Below are 20,188 nucleotides of genomic sequence, written 5' to 3'. Positions count from 1 at the left end.
CCCTCAATTTTTCTTTTTTTTTTAAAAAAAAATCTGAGCATCTCAGGCAATCAATCTACTTACATTTAGTAAAGAAAAAGAGAAAAATTGATAAAAGGAGTGGTAAAAGATATAGAAAATTAAGAATAGTATTCTAGGAGAAAGAAAATATGATGAGAGTGACAAGAGCAGAAGTCAGGGATACAAGACAGAGGAAGATTGCCTAATTCAGCTAGGAAATTGGATGAACTCAAGAGAAAATACCTAATATATTTTTACATTAATACAAAGGCCTCTGAAAGTAAAACTAAAGGCTTAGAACTGCTGGTGTAAGATATGGAAAAGAGACAAAATTAAAGATGATGTGTAGTATTCTGGAAACTTCTTTTGAAAGCTTTTATTAAATCAGAATTAAGCATGAATAAAAAACATTTTGTTAAATTTTTTGGGGATGGTGGTGGAAGAGGTTTTTTTTTGTTTTGTAATAATGGCATAGGTCTATTATAAATAGAATAGAACATTAATATGAAGAAAATAATCTTACTGGCAAGATAAATACTATTGAAGTCTATCATGCAGATAGAAACTATAGAGGGTTTGGAGAGGAAATACTACTATCAACAGAAACTATTCTTGAAAAGGACATATAGATTTATTTTTTTCACAAATAATCTATGGAGCAAAAATGAGTGATGTTATATAAACTTGTTTTGGGGAACAGTGAAGTCCTAAGGGGAAAAAAGTCAGTTAAAGGAAGAGTTGAGAGGTCACTAGCTAGTTCAACTGAATAAATAGAATGGTTAAGTAGTTCTGTGACTAACATTTTTGGGTTTAGAGGAGCCAATAGTAAGAAGTTAGGAGACTTAATAGAGATGAACACTTCCAGGGATAAGACATCCACAGCTGATCTGAACAACCTGTTCCAGTGCTTCACTAACGTCACAGTGAAGAATTTTTTCCTTAGATCTAGTCGAAAGCTATCCTCTTTTAGTATAAAGTCATCGCCCCTTGTCCTATCACTACACGCCTTTGCAAAGAGTCCCTCTCCAGCTTTCTTGTAGGCCCCCTTTAGGACCTGGAAGGCTGTTAGAAGGCCTTCTAGGAGCTTTCTGTTCTCCAGGTTGAACAACCCCAACTTTCTCAGCCTGTCTTCATAGGACTGGTGCTCTATCCCTCTGATCATCTTTGTGGCTCTCCTCTGGACCCACTCCAACAAGTCCATGTTTTTCTTATGTTGGAGGCCCCAGAGCTGAGAGCAGTACTGCAGGTAGAGTCTCACAAGAGCAGAGCAGAGGGGCAGAATCACCTCCCTCGACCTGCTGGCCACGCTTCTTTGCATGCAGCCCAGGATACGGTTGGCTTTCTGGGATGCTAGCGCACATTGCCGGCTCATGTTGAGCTTCTCATTGACCAGCACTCCCAAGTCCTTTTCCTCAGGGCTGCTCTCCATCCATTCTCTGCCCAGCCTGTAATTGTGCATGGGATTGCCCCGACCCACATGCAGGAGCTTGCACTTGGCCTTGTTAGAATCATAGAATCATAGAATGGTTTGGTTTGGAAGGGACCTCAAAGATCATCTAGTTCATGAACTTCATGAGGTTCTCACAGGCCCACCTCTCCAGCCTGTCAAGCTGTCTCTGGATGGCATCCCTTCCACAACACCACACAGTTCAGTGCCGTCAGCAAACTTGCTGAGAGTGCACTTGATCCAACTGTCCATGTCACCGACAAAGATGTTAAATAGCACTGGCCCTAGTACCGACCCCTAAAGAACACCACTCGTCACTGGTCTCCACTTGGACATTGAGGTCCTTATATGACAAAGTCAATGTGTGAAACTTTTATTTAAACACGTAATTTTTTGAACGCTGTGTTGCAACACCAATCTAAACATACTTATGGTATAAAGAAAACAACTCAACAAACTGCTGGTCTCTTAATTTTCAAATTAATTTTTGTCTTAGCCCAGCTCTGGCAATGACACCCATGACTGTGACATCTTTCTTCCTCTATTTTCTGGAGCAGAGGATATGTTCTCTTCCCCGTGTCCTGAATGGCTGTGTAGAACACTCTGTACAAATGTGCATTTACTTGCTTAAATGCATTTAAAAATCTCTCATGGATGGCTTGCAATTGAACATCCTATGCCATTTATTCCTTGCCATGACAAAAATGAATTTATCATTGATTCAATCTGTAAAAGAGTCTTTTGGGTATTTCTGAAAAGAAATCCTCTTATTTTGTCTGAATATTACATTCAGTTGTTTACATGGTATTCTGAGTTGTAGTAATTGAAATAAGAGTCCCTATCTGTTGCATTCTATCACAAAAGTATTAATTTATTTAAAAAATACATCCCCAACAATTTTCTGGAAAATGTCATCATCTCGGATACAACGCATCGTGAGAGGAAACTATTTTTAAACTCACACACAGTTTTGAGCTGCTGCAACCTTTTTCTTCTAGTCTGAAAACTCACTAAGTTTTGGGAATCACAAAGTACTCCCTCTGGGTATGATTTTATTGGTGTGATTTTAAGGTAAACATATTGGTCTTCTGGATTTAAATGGAGAATATAATTTCTGAGATTCTCATGATGTCATATATAGATGGAATCATTCCTTAGGAAGCAGTACTTCCTGTATTATTTCAAAAACAAAAATCCATGTTTATGGCTACACTTACACTTTGCATGATACTTTGTATCTATCTGAACAGTATTTTCAATGCTATTTCTTTTTTCTCAGAATAAAATACAGCACTTATTTAATCTATTCTGCTAAAGAAATGACAAACAATGTACTATTTCTTTAATGAAACCTAAACCTTCAATTTAGTGAAAATCAAATTTTAAATACGTATTTCAAAACCTAACTAGCCAAACCCTTAACTCAGTGTTCCTGGAACTGGATATTCTAATCTCTATACACATCCAAGTCTTGCAACGCATTTGGATTGGCCCAGACTGGGGAGAATAAGGTGCCTTCCTAAACGTCTGAAAAAACACAAAACAGGTGTGCAGTCAGCAAATCCATGCTCATTATGCCCAAAGGGATAATTCATGTCCCAAGGGATAAAGAAAAATCTCCTTCAGAAGTCTGACCAGTTGCCATCTCCCAGAGAACTAAGGGCAGACATCATGATGCTGCAATAAAAACTCATGGTGACTTGTCAGTGGTTCTATGCTATTCAGCTGAAGTTCCTCAATATATTCCTTATCACAAAATCAGTGAAAACAGACAACTTACATAAAATATTTGTACTCTGTTTGTTTTTGGTTTTGTTTTTGGTTTTTTAATCTTTCTGCTACTGTTGGAGACAAAGCATTTTTTTTCCATGAATAGATCACTAAAGTTGTCGACCAAACAGGCTACATCTAAAATAAAAATTTCAAGTTGAAAATGGTCGTAAGTGATTTAGAATTACTGAACCATAAGGTTTTTTGAAGAATATGGAAAAAAATAGGAATGATAGCTTCTTGAAAACTGTAGTTAAGACTCCAATGTGTAATATGTTAAAGACTTCACATTTTAGCTTTGTCCAGGATCTCTTTCAGGGTTTTACAGTTGTGGCTAATATTTGCATAGCCTATTTTATTTTTCTAGTTGCTGTGCATTTGCTGGGGGATTTCTTAGCTCCTTAGCCTTAGCCTTATTCTCAACCCACTCAACCATATTATTTTTTAAAGTTTGGTGTCTTGAAATTTGATTTATATAGACATAAATTCTTGTAGTTATTATATATGTTTTTTTATATTCAAGAAAAGAAGATGTAGCTGGACGGTTGCTAGCTTTCTACATTTCTGTCATTAGCTTCATTTGAGTGATTTTTAAATTGTCAAAGATACAGAGAATGGCTCCATTATCAGAATTATATCTTCATTTTCCACATTTTCACAAGTAGCATAATCATCTATACTAGATATTAAGTGCTAAAATATGACTTTATATATGGCTTTTCCACTTGTTTTGGATACTAAGTTAATGTATGTTTTATCTGTAATAAACTATGTGGTGCTCTGAGCATCTATGATTTGCATATCCTTCTGATGCTCAATCACTTAATATGATGCCACTGTTTCACATTTGGAAGTATTTATGATAGTTTTTTCTTCAATAGGTGACAGAAGGGCACATGTATTCTGGTAAGATTTCTACAGTAGCTCACAACTTCCAGGACTTCATTTCTCATGTTATTCCCTACTAGAATGAGGTACACTGCAACTTCCTAAATTAGCTGCCAGAGTTGCCTAAATATGTATATTTAGGAGACAAAGCCCGAGGGCAAGATTTAAGTTTCAGGATGTTCCACTCTCAGCACGATACACACAGCAATGATGGCAGGAATCACATAAGCCACTGTCTTGCTTCTTATATTCACGTGAGAAGGCCACACAAGACCACGGCTGAGAGATTATTAACACACAGTAATTCTAAGCAACAGACAACTGCTACAATCGCTTCTTCCTGCAGTGCCCTTGTAGAGGTACAGAAATCCCATGCACTGAAATCTTCATACACCTTCCATCCAAAACCAGTGAAAGTGAGGGTGAGAATATGAGTTTAGCAGACAATCCTAGATACCCCCTTGCACTGCTGCTATGGTTGAATGTGCCACTGGTATGCACAGTGGATTTTTCAACTGATTTTTCATCTTATGTTGTCCAGTTGTCAGTAATTTTTGTGTGCAACTGTAAAAATGATTCAGTCGCCTTTTCAACAGACTTTTAAATCTTGCAATGAAGCTACACACAGAGTAACAGACAGTCCACATTTTTGACGACATGGAAACAGATGTGTCCTTTGATAAAGCCAGCAAAAAGTAGCAAATCTCTTATATCTGTTAATATTTTGGAAAATATTTAGAGATGAAAGCGTAAAAAAATGAATAAGTATAGCCAGACTCTAAGGGCTCTCACTACTGCAACATGTAGGAGCAACTACTGTGGCTCACAACTGCTCAGAGTAGCTGGCAATATCTCAGCAGATCACTTGCTCTATTACCATTACCTGGTATTTCTTAAATCACAGTGGTTTCTCACCTGATCCAAGATATGTTGTTTGTAGCTCATCATTCATGAAAGAACCATGTAAAGTCTACAATATTTTTTGTAGATTTGGCAAGAACACTTAGGAATACTTCCAGTGAAGCACTGGAACTGGTTGCCCAGAGCAGTTGTGGATGCCCCATTCCTGGAAATGTTCAAGTCCAGGTTGGATGAGGCTTCGAGCAACCCAATGTAGTGGAAACTGTCCCTGCCCATGGCAGGCGGATTGGAACTAGATGATCTTTAAGATCCCTTCTAACCAAAACCATTCTGTGAATCTGTGATTCTGTTATGCTTGTTTGCTTGTCCAAGGAAGTCTGCTTGTGTCAGCAGGTTGTTCTGCAGTGAGAAGCATTGTAGGGTCAGACCGAGACGTCATTCTACCTGAAATTTTCCCATTTTTGAAGGTTGTTAAGTTAGATAAAAATCCAAGACTGTTCTCTCTCTTCTATACAGCAGTTCCCATTAACGCACTCAGAAATGTGATCACAATAGTTTGGACATATTTTAATAAGCTGAAAAGCTATTCAATTGTCCAGAATTGGTGTTTCAAAATTAGTTGAGAGTTTCTGTCTGACGATAATTGCGAACCTGAAGGGCACATACGGACAAAATTATAAGCAGGTTTGAAGAGAGAGTGGAGGGTTACTAGAAAAAATAGATTAGGGGTCAATTTGCACCAAGTTGAATGCTGAACTGAAAAACAAATGGCAACTCAAGGTGGAAAACGTAAAAAATTTCTATTTTGACAGCACACTATCAAGCGATGATGTCTAAACTGAGGTTGGCAGTGACAAATTATATTAAAAAAGTCAAGTATACTTTCTTGTTCAACTTCTAACAGAGTTTGAAACTAACACAGGATCAAAATTCAGGCTGAACATGATCCTTAGAACAATCATTTTTTAGTGTAAGCACAAAATTGTGGACTTGTTATTGACAACATACCTGACTTTTTGAGTTCTGTGTGTAAAATCTGCATGCTTACTGTGCCTCAAATCATAGTTCAAAATCTGTAAAAATAAAGTATTGGTGTAAAGCAGTCTTCCAGAGACTTTTAGATCATCATGGTACAGCTGTAGCAGGCTGGTTTAATAGCTTGTATAGTTGATAATTACTGATGTAACTCACGTTGCAATCTATAGTATTCTGAATTGTGATATCTTAAGCTAAAATTCAGTGCTGAGTGAACACCGAGACAAAGAGAGAATGTTATCAATAGTGACAGATTCAAAAGGTGTAAGATGCAATATTATCTATTTTCACATTTAGCCAGCATGTGAAAAAGTGTCATTTATATGCACGGAGAATATTAACAATACTAGTACGCAAAAGGCCCATTTAAAAAGAAACTGTCATTTTTTATTTAAGCACTATGCAACAGATTTTATAGAGAAGCCCAGAACACTAAAAGTTTCTGTCCTGGAAGTTCAAGCCCTGGACTATGAACCTGAGGTATGATTTTTAACCAGTAATAATGACAATCACTTACCACTATTTCCACTCCAATTTACTGGTGTATACTGACTCATATTTATTCCTATTTTGGCATGTGCTTGTCTACTTCATTCTAGTTAGCAGAATATTATTCCTATTGTACCCCTATAACTGAATGGCACACCGTCAAACTAAGGCATATAAATAGTTCAGGGCAGAAAAGATTTTTAAAGAACTCAATATATTATTAATTAAGATTGTCGTTAGTCAATAGTTAGAAAAGGTGTAAAAATATTTTTTATTAAATGGCTTATTTCATACATGTTTACTTCCAACAAAATTATAAAATAATGTGTTATATTTAACGTTTCTGTGCAAGCGACAAGACAGTAAAACCTAGCAGAAAAATACAATTGACCTAACTGCTACCTAAAACATTTACTTCTAAACAGCGTACACTCATTTTCTCTTCTCGTGCATTTTTTTATCTAAAATTTTGATGAGGTAGAGGTTTTGTACATCAGCATCTCAGCTTCGCTTTAGGATGTTTTTTCTCATGCTGGTATTTCTTGCTTTCCACTTAGATTGTTTCTCTCTGTCCTCAAACATTCTGATTCACAAGATCAGGTACGCTGGGAGCCTGACCAGTAAATGAGACTTTCTCTGTGTGCAGGCCCATAACTCAGCTTAGAGAATGACAAGCTCCCCTCCAATGTAGCTGAATCTTACAATCGTTAAATTGCAAACCTTGTGTCCAACAGTAGTTTCCTGTGTTTAAAAAACATGGCAAAAATTAGTAAGCTATTTTTGTATCATATTTTTGTCATTTGCACCCAGAAGCAGAAGTGAAAATCCTTCTACAGTGGAAGCAGAATTGCTTCTACAGCTTTGAAGCTGGAAATATCTGCAGTTTGAAGATTAAAGCAACGTGGAATTTAAAGACAGTTGTTTTAAGTTCCAATAAACCTAATAAAAAAGATTACAAAGGTGATTACAAGCAGTGAAGTAAAAAGATACTTCGTTTACAAGAGCTGCAGTAAAAATACCCTAGTCCATCTATTCTAAATGTAGGTTGCTAGTTTGCAGAAAGTCTGAAGAAGAAAAGATTGCTGCTGAATAGTTACCAATAAGGTATTTTACACAGTATTTGAGGAACTGCGCATTCCTCAGGGAATTGCAAAAAGCTGTAAATATCTGATTATATGGTTAGCGGACATTAAAAGTTGAGTGATACCTATCCCATGGTAAAATTAGAGGCATCAAATAACTGAGAACACGATTGCAGATCTAAGCTCATCATTAACTGCACACAGAATTCAAAGGAATCCAGGAATGACCTTTTCCTGTGTCAATTAACTATGCAGTCATATGATAACACTATTCGTTAATTTACTAAGTAAAAGTATCACTCATGATCTGGCAATAGAAAGCATAAATTCTTTCTCTCATTGGTACTTAGTATAAAAGAAGTCTAGTTCATTTTTACTGAGTTCCAAATAATGTTCAATCACTTAGCGCAAAATCTACTGTTTGCAGGACTGTTTTTACACATAACAGAAATACATTGTGGAAATTATTAGTTAAGTGTACAAGCAACAATAACGAGAAATGTACAATATGATGACAAATTGCTTTTAATAATGAAGTAGAAATATCAAACTAAGTTTGCATCACAGCTTTCTCAGTAAAATATGAAGGAAATGCAAATCAGCTAGGCAGACTAACTTGGTAGCTCTTTGAAGAAACATCTCTCCTTGATTCATGTGGTGTAAGAAAGTTATATATCTTTATTCAGCATATGTTAAGATTGAAGTCGTTGCAGTAACTATTCAGAGTGAACATTAAAACGGTTCGCTCTCCAAAGCCAACGTGCTTCACCGAAGCCAACGTGCCTTTCCTGTCTGACTGCTGCGCCTTTGAACAGCTTATTTTCTCATCTTTACTACAAACCTTCCTTTCTAGCCAGAATCGGTCTGCCTTTTTGTTATTTTTTTTTAAAGAAAAATGCAAGCAAAGAAAAAAAAATGGTAGAAAGACAGTGGACAGACTTAATGATAGAAACGACAGAAAGTTTGGGGAGGGTGGGCGGTGTTAAAGCGAAACATCATCCTCATGCAGTTGCGGCAGCATTGAAAGCCTGGGCTTCAAGGCTTGTGCACCATCACCGCGGGTACTGGTTGGTGCCTTCCATCCTCCTCACGGTCTCCCTCCATCTCTTCAACCTCCAGGCTCGCCCCTGCCAGGTCTCCATCCTCCATCCTCCCAAGCTGCCTCCCGACCTCCAGCACGCCGCTGTACCCGCTTCGGCCGCTCCGCCGTCACCCTCCTCCTGACCGACCCCTCTTCCTTCCTCAGGCCCACACCCCTCCCTCCCACTCCCCCCTCATTTTGGAAAACCTCCTTGTTCCCCACGGAAGCTCACACCCGTGCGCCCGCCTCCCGTCTTCTCCCGGCCACCCCGGAGGCCACCAGCCCGCCTGTGCCCCGCTACCCCGGCAGCACGCGGGGCCCGGGGACACGGTGACCGTCACGCCTCCGGGCGGGAGGAGGCAGGGAACGGGGCACCCGCGGGGCCGGAGCGGGGCCGCAGGGCTTCTGGCGCGGCGGCGGGCGTCTCCCCCCTCCTCCTTCCTCCTACCGCTGCCGTCTCTGCCTCCTCCCCGCCCGCCTCCGGCGAAAGAGATGCTGCTGCAGGCGGAAGGCGCGGCGGGGGGGGGGGGGGGCTCCTCCCTGCGTCAGGAGGTGCGGCTCCCCCGGCCCGGCGCTGCCCTCCCCTTTCCTCTCCCCCCGCCGCTTTTATGTCTGTCTTTAAGCGCCGCCGCAGCGAGGGCTGGGCACATGTGCTCGCTGCCGCCGCCCGCCCGCCGCTGAGCCCCGCGTCCGCACGGCCCCGCTCGCCACCCCGCACCCGTAGGGGCACCCGGCCCCCTCTTTCCCGCAGCTGGAGCCCGGCGAGCCCCGCGGGGGCAGGTAAGGCCAGGCAAGGCAGGGCGGTGGCGGCTGCGGAGGGCGGGCGGGCGTGCTGCGCACCGCCGCGGTCCCTCGTGTCGCTGGGCGGGAAGGGGCAGGATGTGAGGGGGGTCCCGTTCCGCCCGGTGTCCGTTTTCCTGCGGGGCGCAGGGGGGGAGGGTTCCCCCAGCCCCCAGTTCCCGGGGGGGCTGCCTTCCCCCCGGCACCAGCCTCTCGCTGGCGGGAGGAGAGCCGGCTCCTCGGGAGACAATAGAATAGCGAGCGCCCGCTGCAAGCCGCCCATGTGCTTTGACTCAGCGGTAGTTTAGAAGGATGCGCAGGGCTGTTTCTATAATAATAATTATTGTTATAGGAGAGACGGGGAATTTACATCGTTTCCTTACCACGAGTGATAGAAATTTCATTCATCTCCCGCGTGTTGCGTAAAGCGCTTTAAAGTGTGTGTGTAGCGCGCGTTTCAGGGGGCGAGGGCTGTCTGCATCGCGGGAGCACCGTGTTCATGCCGCTGGCTGGGCGGATGGCTCCGCACTCCCAGGGAGCGGGACGAGCCTCGCTGTTCCGGCAGATGAGGGAGCAGGAATACCGCCGGTCACGCCGGGAGCGGCCCGCGGGCGGCCATCTCCGCCCTAAGCCGGCGGCAGCGGAGAGGCGCGGGCCGTGGTCGCCGTGTTGGAGGGCTGGGGGGAGGCGCAGGAGGGAGGTGGGAAGACCCCCCGGGCGCTGCGCTGTCGCCGCGGAGCGTGGGCGTCGCCCGGCGGGGCCCGGCGCGCGGTTATTCCCACCGCCGCCGCGCGCGTCCCTCGCCCCGCGCGGGCTGGAGCAGCCCCGGCGGGCCGGGGGCTGGTGCACCCGGGTGTCAGCCATGTTTGGGTGGGTATGTTAATGAGGACCTTTTCTCAACCTTTATGCGTCTTACGCTTATCTTCTGTTAAATATTTTAGTGCTCGCTGTCCTCTGTCTACTACGGCATATCCACAGGGTACATTCATACCTACAGTTCTCTCCCAGTGATTCTTTTTTTCTCTTCTATTTTTTTTTTATTAATGCTTCTTATTTCCCATGCCCATACTGGCTGGTTTTGTTCCGATGTCGCTGGTATTAGAGCGAACTGGAATTTCTTTGCAAGGCTTTGCTTTTGTTGTGGAAGTAAATGAGGTGATTGAAATATTGTCTGCACAGTCATACTGACCTGCCACATTGAGAGGTAGCAATGGGATTTGTTCCATTTAAGTAAGTTGCACCTTGTTTTATTTGTAAAAGGTGTTGTAGTCAAGACCTCATCTTCATCAGCCATTTTATTTTCTGTGTGGTATTGCTACGTAACAAGCTTGCTGTTGTAGTGTTGATTTCTAAGAGAAGCCTAATTATTTTTACATAGTATGTCAGTATCAATATGTCACTGTGACATACTATAGGATAGGGATCCAAATTCTATTTCCCCCTCCAAAGAGAAGTATAAATGAAGGAAATAAAGATTTTGTTATCTGATGTCGTGTACATGTGCACTGGATGTATTATGCAGACAGCTTACTCCATTTAGTTAAAAAATGATGATGAAATACTCAATTTTTTCTATTTGGTAGTGTGTTTCCCATTATCAACATCTCATTGAAAAGGAAAATTAAAAAAAAAAGTTAGGAAAGAATGCTTAATTTCGTCTTGGTCAATAAGCAAGAATTTGGTTTACACGTAGAGCACATTAAGAGCGTGTTAGAATTACAGCCTGCATTCAGTGCATATCAAACATTCCCTTTGGGCTCAGTTCTGCACTTCAGATTCAAGAACAAAAAATCCTATTGGTTTTGATGTGTGGTTGAAAATCCAGGCCATTTTATAGCTGTTCAGATGTGCCACCAATAGTGAAACTGAGTAAGTGAAACTGCCAAGGCATCTTGAAACCAGCATAAACTGATTCTTGTTGACCTTTAGTGTCTTGCCATTCTTTCAGTTTTCTTTTTTCTTACAGGCAAGCAAATGAAAAAGTAGTAGTGCAGATGAGGACCATATAGATTGAACAACTCTGTTAAATCTTTTCTCTGCTATATATTGCAAAAACCTGTATGAACAAAACTTTAAAAATGTTGAATTTATCAGAAAAGGAAGAAAATTGCAGGTAATTCATAAACACAACCTATTAATTACAGCTATTCCTTTTGTTATAAAATGCATTGTTAAGATATATTGGAGGAATTGCCATTCATGTGGTATGGAATTACATCGCTTGGGAAGTGCTTGAGGTAGGAATCTTTTAGGGAAGACAGATTTTTTTTTTTTTTCTGAAATTCTCTAGTGTGCAAGCAAAAGTGTCCACGACATTAAGGACACATTCATCTGTGTCCCCAGCTACTTTTCATTGCACTGACTGTTTCACTTACATCAAGGCATAATGTTCTGGCTCCAAAAGACAAAATATCTGTTGCTTCTGGAAGAACAGTTTTGGGTTCTTTGCTCATAAAGTTTATAGATAGGCATGGCAATGGACTGTGAAAAAATGATAATACCAGTAACAACTTTTCTGTGTGGCTTTAAAGATTTCAGAATTCTCAGTCAGTTGCAGAATGACTTCGACATATCAGCAAGTGACATCTCAAAACTTAAGCAACTCCCTTCTTCTTTGAAATTTGATTCAAAGTAACCTTGCCATTACTTAGGAAGTGTTCCTGTATAATTTAGGAAAAAAAAGTATTGGCAAATGATAACTGAGCACTGTTCTACTGCAGAGCTGGATGCATAAAACCTGACAAGCCCATGCAAAGTAGCATGAAAGAGCAATGGTAACTGCCAGAATGATTGCTTTAGGCAATGGCAATAACTGAGCTGAGCTTCCCAGAAGCCTACACTGAAGTAGACCTCTTTGTTCTTATCCTTCACTCTTAAGACTAGGGGTTCCTTATTTTCTGTATAGGAGAACGGAAAGAAAAAGTTTGCGTAATGCTGCGTACAACACCTTGAATCTAACGGTGCCACTAGTCTATTTCTCACTAGGAAAACAGTTTTGTGCTGCTGGCAAGTGATACTATTTTTGCATTTCAAGTGTCAGAAATGTGTACTGCAGTACTAATGATTCAGCATGCTCTTCTTAAGCCAAAATGGAGAAGAGTTGGGAAACTGGGATAGGAAGTTTACAGTGTTGGGTTTTCTGTAGTGGAATTAGTATTAATAATTTTCATTTTATAGACATAGAGATTTGCTGTAACATAACTTGAAAGCATGATTTATATCATAAAATTAAATAATCAGATTTGAGAAGAAGCAAGATTTCTACTAACCTATCTATGACCAGTTCAGCTTCTTTGTTTACATGTGAAAAACAGACAAAGAAGTAATCGCATCAGTTCTTCCAGAAGACAACTTGATTTACTTACTAATCCATTCTGAAGCACAGAGGGCAGAGAATTAAGGTCTCAGGGCAATTATGTATCTGGTAATGTCTAACTTTCAGCAATTGATTTTGAGACTTAAATAACTTCAGTACTTGAATGAAATATTTAATATACTTTTATATCCTCTCCCTTCTCAGAAGTGTAATAAGATTTTGCAATAAAGTCATAGTTCCGTTGTAGCTTATATGACGAACTTAGAAAATTGAGATTTTGTTTCAAGTTGCCAGCAGTTATGCCTTTTGAGCTTGACCAATCAAGGATGGAGTATTGTCAGAATTGCTGAGATGATTGCTTCACTCAGCTTCAGCTGGAGGAGTGGTAACTACTGGATTTGTTCCTTCAATAAAGTACATGTAAGAAAAGTCTGCAGAATAAGTGATACATTTTCTCCACCCGAATAGGAAATCACAGTTAGCACATCATGTAATCTGTCAAGTGTTTCAGTGAAGTTGATCTGTGAGAAGAAAATATTGAGAAATCTGTGAAAGCAGGTGAGAAACTGCAGTAAGGCCAATAAAGTCTTTAGAGATTACATGCAATGAAAAGAAAAAATTACATTCAAGAGCTCAAGGTTGTAACATTCTATCTATCTCTTAGATGGTTGGCCAGTGATTTTGAGGACATCATACAAGCTGTTAAGATCAAATCTATTGACAATGAACAATTCTGGGGAAGAAATCTTACTATTTTTGTCAAATCATTGTGTTTGTCTTATAATAATAGAAAGTATTCATGAGTAACTAAAATTTGAGGAGACTAATCTGTGAGAGAAATTGTCTGCAATTGAGACTGTGCAGGTTCTTGACATAAGGTAAGTCCAGGAAGAACGTTTTGTAGGAAACGAGAACAAATTTCCTAGCAATATTAAACAGGTGCAGTGTTGCTGACGTCTGTATAGCTACCTGTATTTGCAGCAGGTGTGAATTTAGTCTTGTATCTTCAAATAGTTTTGCTATAGTCTAAATGATTTCATATAGAGATGCCAGAGTCAAACCATTCTCACTTTCTAATGCTTTCAAGTCTCCCATATCACAAAAAGCGCTCATTTTTTTACAGTATCATGTAGTATTTGTAACATGCATTAACGTGTCTCATCGCTGAAGCATGCAGAGAAACGTACGTTTTATTGTATAGAATATAACTATCTTTCATTATGATTGAGTTAAGTACATAGGGACGGTTGGACTCGATGATCTCTAAGGTCTTTTCCAACCTAGAAATCTATGAATCTATGAATATTGAATCCATATATGTTACTGACAGGTTGTATTAAACTAGCTAGGGCAAAATACTAGATCATGTAGTTAATGCTGAGGAGCAGCGTAATGGCTGCTTCAGTAGATAGATAAAAAATGAACTTGACTAGGCAAAAAGGCCATGGTGCGTATTCTTATTTCCGCCAAAGAACACAATGCTGCATTGCAGCAGTAATTCAGTCTGTGCAAGGAGTACTGTAACACAGAGTAACTCTTGCTGAAATAATTATCCGTACACAGATTCCCCCAGCGATAGCCGTTCTTCACAATCACAGTACTCCCACGAAAATGGGTTTGCTCCTGCGGTGTTCTTTCTCTCTTTTTCACTCAAATATGATGGTCATTAGCTATTCCCCCTGTCCTGTCTGCACCAATGGTCTGATTCCTTTTTGCAGACTCACAGGAGTCTTTTGCTTCTGCAACTGGTTTTCTTTTTTCTATATTGGTTGTTCCCATCGTACTTTCTTCTACCTAGCTCGTAGACTTGTATTTGAGGTGCATTTTGTAGGTTTCCTTCAAGGTGCAAAAGCTCCTCTTCTTCATTTTTACATGTCATTCTCATCCAGTGATTTCAGACAGACTGAAACCTTTGACATAAGTATTGATCAAGATATTTTATGAACATCTGCCATGGTGAGAATCCTGACGTTTAGTTCCATGTTGTCTGCTGAATCATACTGGTTTCTTTGTTGGGAATCAAGGTGGAGATTTTGTGAGCACGAGCGTTAGACAGAAGCTTGTGGGATTGGACTGGTACACTGTGCTATCACAATCTACCTTATAATCTCTAAAGCAGAGATTATAGTAGTGTGAACTGGCTGCAGCTTTATATTGCATTTTGCCACCCCCACAGCAGCATGTTGGTATGTTGACTGCTTCACTGGAGAAGAGCGCAGAGCTCTGAAGAACAGAACGTTTATCTTTTTCTCCCTTTATTGGCAAACATTGAACTTAAAAAGGTATCCATTCTTTCCTTTTTCTATTTTTTTATGATGTTACAGTAACCTTCTAGGAAGTTATTTTCTGTCAGGACTTTCTTGGTAGTCTTTTATGTAAGTATGAACACACTATTTTATTTCCTCCCCCCCCCCCGCTTCTTTCCTTTCCTTCCAACTCACATTTAAGATTAAAACCGTTTTTAATCAAAGAAGATTTAAGGATTACTTGTCATGTGTTAAAATTTGAATGTAGATAATTTTGCCAAATTACTGTGTTTCCATCAGGTATAACAATAAGACAATAAAAGAAATAAAGTATATTGTGTTAGAAAAGAACGGAGGGTTTATTGGGCTTTCCTTTTCAGAGCAGGTTGCTGGTTTTTAAAAAGGGATACAATGTAAAAATAATCACGTTTTAATTTCTGTCAGAAAAGCATTGCTAAAAGTTCTTTCATATTTAGTTTTATCAGTTGTTGCAATAGTATCGTGGGATGTACTAAACATGAAATTGCTTTAAAAATGACTTTTTATAGAGACTTGTGCTGTAATTGCAAGAACATGGGGCAGTGGTACTCATACTTTCAAAATTATAAGCAAGAGATTTTTTTTTTTGTATCTGTTTTTCTGTACACATTACGAAAATATGCACTCTCACAACTTTTAATTGTTTACTGGTACTACACAGTTGAGAGAACTGGAAGTACAGTGTTGGTCTAGTAGTCTCTGTGTATTGTCGTGCAGGTCTATTAGAGGTACGTCAAAAGGGAGCCCGACATGAGATTCATTACCAGTGTAACGGTGAAGAGGAGCAGGCAGTGTTGGACAGAACTAGTACAACTCCCTTCCTAGACAATAGGTATAAGAAAAATTGGGAGAAAAGGGTATGCAGCAAAATTTTTCAACGTATCTTTTAGTGCTTTGATTAATGAAGTTCCTTCGAGTCTTACTGCAAATGCATGCAGTTTGGTCGGTGGAGGCTTTACGGGTCTAATCTCTCTGTGCCAGCATTTCTGATTGCGGGCCTGAAGCTGAAGAAAAAGTTCTATAGCGAGCCCAGATCTCCCAGGAAGCTAATTTGGGTCTGAATTCCCTGTCACAAGGGATTACTGTTGCTTAATCTGCTAATAATGTGGTGGTTTAATCAGGTTACTTTACGTCTGCATGCTGATGCATTAAGGCTTGATTCTTTGCTAGAAGAAAATAACAAAATTCCCACTGTGTTCTGAGAAAGAAAGATTGCATCTGCAGTTTGCTCCACGTGTCAGAGAAGACTCACTGTTTTATCTTTCAGTACGAGAAAGAAATAGAGATTTTAACATATCAAGGGCAATGCTAGTAAGACATAAACATCTAGCTGATTTGTTTGATTTAGTAAGTTGTGACCAAAAGTTCATTTCTGCTAACACAGATTATTGATTACTGTTAATTCAGTGACAGAATAATTTTCTAAATGTTCTTCTAACTGAACCATGTACTGTTCAGCAATTTCTGTTCTGTTAAATTCCCTCAAACAATAGAGACACCTGACAGGTCAGTTTAAGATTAATATTAGATTTTTTTTTTTTCAAAGGGAATTTTACATAAGAAAAGGGGTACTATCTTACTCATTCATTTCAGTTGTGGGAAAGTCCAGAGAAAAAATATATTCTCCAGTAAATGTGATAATAAAAATTTCCCTTCAGTGTTCTTATCTGACACATGACATCATTTGAGTCATGAAAAGGATGAGTGAAACTGCCTGGAAAACAGAATTAAATCACTTGATCAAATTCCATGATGTAGATGTAATATAGAAAAAAACCCAACCACCAAACAGCTTTAATAAGGCTAAGTTATATTTCAGACATTTTACTTTTAATCTAAGGTGCTGGTAATAGTATAGCAAAGTAGTATTTTAAAATACATGACAAGATTTAAGACTTGGAGTTTAAAATGATCCCAGTAATGACTGAGTCTATGATACTGAATTCTGTAATTCTTCAGTACATGTGGTTTGTTATGTAGATTTTTTTAAAATCATATTTAGGAGAAACAGTCCTATCACATAATGCCATATTACTGCACAAGACTGTGTAGGAGGTAGCTAGTAGGGGAGCTAATTGATAGAGCAGTTTAACAGAATTTGGTGTGATATTTCCTAATTACCATTTGCTGCTAATGAAGAACTTCAGTTCAATACTGGACTGGACCGAAGTGCTGTGGGAACCTAGAGTAGCATTTTATAGGTAGAAGCGCTAAAATTGAATGCTGTGATTTAAAAAAAGAGCTTGTTCAGTGATTCGTGTTTAGCCAAACTGTGTTGGTGAGTAACTTTACTAGGTCTGCCCCTATTCAGTCTTCACTCGGTAGCCCTCCTATCTAGAGACCGAGCTCTGGCTGAGTAGTTTGGTGTCCGTCTTCTGTGCGGGTGTGATTTGGATCAAAGAGAGAGGCTTCTGTGCGTGTCTTAGAGTGCGTTCTGGGAGTGCCAGGCACAGAACGTCAGGCTCCTTGCACAAACCAGGCGGGACCACGCTTTGAATATTTGTACCTGATAGTGGTGCCTGGTGAGGTAGGACTGCTTGTTTGGTTTAGTACTGACCCCTTCAGTACAGTGAACAAGTCATTAAATCTGACAGTTGAGGACCACCTATGTATTTCTGCCACCACCTGTGTCAGTGATTCTGCCCCTCTACTCTGCTCTCGTGAGACCCCGCCTGCAGTACTGCCTTCAGCTCTGGAGTCCCCAACACAAGAAGGACATAGAGCTGCTGGAGCGAGTCCAGAGGAGGGCTATGAAGATGATCAGAGAGCTGGAGCACCTCTTCTGTGAAGACAGGCTGAGAGAGTTGGGGCTGTTCAGCCTGGAGAAGAGAAGGTTCTGGGGGACCTTCTAGCAGCCTCCAGGTCCTAAAGTGGCCCTACAGAAAAGCTGGAGAGGGACTTTTTACAAGGGTGTGTAGTGTTAGGACAAGGGGCAATGGCTTTAAAATGAAAGAGGGTAGGTTTTGGTTAGATACAAGGAAGAAACTCTGCACTCAGAGGGTGGTAAGGCACTGGAACAGGTTGCCCAGAGAAGTTGTGGATGCCCCATCCCTGAAAGTGTTCAAGGCCAGGTTGGATGAGGCTTTGAGCAACCTGGTGTAGTGGTGGGTGTCCCCGCCCATGGCAGGGTGATTAGAACTAGATGATCTTTAAGGTCCCTTCCAAACTATTCTATGATTCTACAATTTGTAATGTATCCTGAAGGACTATCCTGCATCTTTGTTGCAGTTTGACCAATGATACATGTTCAGTTAGAAAATCAGTATTGTTAGAACCAAGCACCAGTCTGCTGAGCATGCCTCCCACATTTTCTTAAGCCCTGCAAGTATTGCAAGTCTATATAGTGATAGTGCTATGGATAACATCCTGCTTAATAGAAGGTTAATTAAAGGGAAATTAATATGATACTGTGCTAGAAATAAAAGTATCAAGCCTAGTTTATTCTGAAGTGCAGCAATGCAGTGTTTAATGCATGACAGGACAAAATGATGCAATTTCTTTTGGAATTGACTCATCTGTGAGAGCTCCAGATAAATCATATTGTTGCCCTGCAAGTTACTGTATCTGAAATAATTAATACAGATATGACCTTCTTAAATATTTTAATAAATAATGATGGATGGCTTGTGCCTTTTTGACTGAAAATATCTTTTGCTTATTACAGTTAGAGAAGGATTTCAGACCTGCAGACAAATACGGATGTAGTTTCACTTGTGCAGCTGTTACATTAAATACAGAGAGAAAATGGTTTCATTTTAGCATACTCCCTGAACTTATTAGTAATTACTGGAACTGAGAAGCTGCTCTAATTTGCATCACTGGAAAAAAAAGGAAAAGAAAAATTTGAAATGTGACTAAAAGTAGTGGCTGAAGTACCAGATGCTGCAGCTTATAGTCCCAAAGCTCTGTTAGGACTACTTAAATGCTTCCACTTAATCTAGTGTTTGCATTCTGGTTCTACCTAGATATCTCAGTCATAAGTAAGAACTACTGAACCAGAGATGGACTAGAAGAGGATATAGTTTTTGAAGAGTTTTCAACCTAAAAGACAAAACAGATAAAAAGAGGTCTGAGCAAACATTCACTTAGCCCAGATATACAGGATGCAGTATTGGAATTTCTCTGTTAACAGCTCTCCCCGTTTTACTGTTCTGTATATAGCTCATATACTTAATTTTTTTATAAGAACTGATGTCAGAATGTCCTGGTTTTAGCTGGGACAGTTAGCTCTACTTTTTAGCAGCTAGAAGAGCTCCGTGTTTTGGTTTTACTCAGAGGCTTGCTCTGAGAAGAATGTTGATAGCAAGTTGATGTTTGTGGTTGGATGTGAGACTCCAAGGACTTTTCAGTGTGCCGGAGTGCAGAAGCACAGCGGGATAAGGGGGGAGCATAGCTGGGACAAGGGGGACACGATTCTCCTTGTGATTTGTAGTGGAACTTAAGATTGAGGGCCAAACTGGCCAATTAGTATTCCATATCATGCAGCGTCATGCCCAGTATAAAGGTGAGGGTCAGCCGGACAGAAGGGCTTTTGCGCTTTGGCTCTTTCGCCGCTTTTGGTCTTTTGCACTTCTGCGCTTTTACTCTATTGCTTTTTTTTTTTTTTCCTTTTTCTCTCTCTCCCAGTACTCCCACTCTCGGAGTACTATCTCTCTCTCTCTCTGCCCCTCTCTATTTCGGGGCCTCGTGTTCGTCCGGCATTTGCAGCTTCAGGACGAGACGGGCTTCACATATGAGGGAGTGGTGAGCATCCACACTGTGTATTAAATCATCTGTATTAAATTGTTCTTATCTCAACCCACGGTTTTCCCGTTTCTCCTTTAATTCTCTCCCTCATCCCTGGGGCTGGGGGAGGGTGAGTAAACGACTGGGGGGGGGGGCGGTTCGTTTGATGGAGCAGCCTAACCCACAACACAGAAGAAACAAAGCCTAATACTAGTTCCGCCACATGCCAGAAGGAGAGTTTATAGGACCCTGAATCCTTCCAGTGTCAGTAAGCATGAAGCAGACCACAAGCCGGTAGGCTCTGCCGTGCTTAAAAGATTTGGGCTGACTGCCAGAGCTGGAGTTGCTGAGAGGAGGCAGGAACAGGAGAGAGAGGGAAAGTGAGAAGGCGATGAGGGGAGAGTAGGGAATGAACGAAAAGGGGTTAGA

The sequence above is a fragment of the Tauraco erythrolophus genome, chromosome 4 (assembly GCF_009769465.1).
Source record: "Tauraco erythrolophus isolate bTauEry1 chromosome 4, bTauEry1.pri, whole genome shotgun sequence".
In the NCBI taxonomy this organism is placed as follows: domain Eukaryota; kingdom Metazoa; phylum Chordata; class Aves; order Musophagiformes; family Musophagidae; genus Tauraco; species Tauraco erythrolophus.
Note: the sequence above shows the minus strand (reverse complement) of the source record.